Raw genomic sequence first — 1129 nt, forward strand, 5'->3', positions numbered from 1 at the left:
ATAAAGCCCTTTGAGATAACTAGAGTGCGAGAGATGTTTTAGAAAAACACGGTTTTATTTCTTCTCTGCTTTAGCCCTCAGCGATTCAGCCTTATTTGAACATCAGCAACAGCAGTTCTTTACGACTTCAAAGTCAGATTCTAACCTCAAATTGGCAGTGCACCTCGAGATTAAAAATCTGCCCAGCACTATAAGAAATGGATGTTTTCAGCAGAAAGAAGAGAATAGGAGTTAACAACACTACAGTCTAATATCACTCAATTACAAGGTATATTAAGGTTACACTAAGGTGCCTGTCATGAACACTCTTGCAGGAAACACTTAAGAGATGAAAACCACTAGGCTTGGAAACAGTTTTGTAGCTATTATTAACCTGGAAGAAGGGTGAGATTCCTATCAACTGACCTTTTCAGTGAAAACCTATGCGTCAGGCACTCTGGAACCATGAAGCCCAAGTAATGTCTTTTATTTTCAAAATGTGTAATCCTGATGAGAAGAAAATGCAAATAGATGTCTGAGGTCTTCTATTTTTCTACCAGTTACAGCTACTGTCTGTTTTAGAAACACAGTGAGATTTTTCTCCTAAGTAAGAAAGCAGAGTGTCTCTGTGGTGGAGTGAGCCTGAACTGGGAAGCAGCTGCAGGTGTTCTGAGGTCTTGCTGGTACAGAGGTAAGAGCAATTCAGGCTGCATTCGACGGGGCTCCTCAGCAAGTCCCTGTTCCTGGAGGCCTGCTCTCCATTTTTATTTTAGGCCCATTATCGCAGACTGATCAACTCAACAGGCGCTTCCATCCTGCTGATACTGCAAGAAGGCAACCTTTGTGATGTCACCTTATTTCGGCATCGTCCTTTTTAACCTCTCTAACCCCTCCTGCGCGCCTGCCCCACACAGCCAGCGGGCCGACACCTGAGGGGACCGGGTGTGACTCGCAAAGCTCCCAGGCCGGCGGCGCTTCCCTGCAGGAGAACCTGTCGCGGTGCCACCCGGGCGTGCGGCGGGGCCGGGGCGCGGCTCGGGGCCGGCGGGTCCCTCGGCGTGCGGCAGAGGGCGCCCCGCGTTCCGCAGAGCGGGGCCGGGAGGAGCCTCCGGCGCGGCCGGGGAGGGACGGAGGGAGGGCTGGAGGGAGG

Source organism: Manacus candei, unplaced genomic scaffold (genome assembly GCF_025592945.1).
Source record: "Manacus candei isolate 608988 ecotype Guabito, Panama unplaced genomic scaffold, ASM2559294v1 h1tg000014l, whole genome shotgun sequence".
Classification (NCBI taxonomy): domain Eukaryota; kingdom Metazoa; phylum Chordata; class Aves; order Passeriformes; family Pipridae; genus Manacus; species Manacus candei.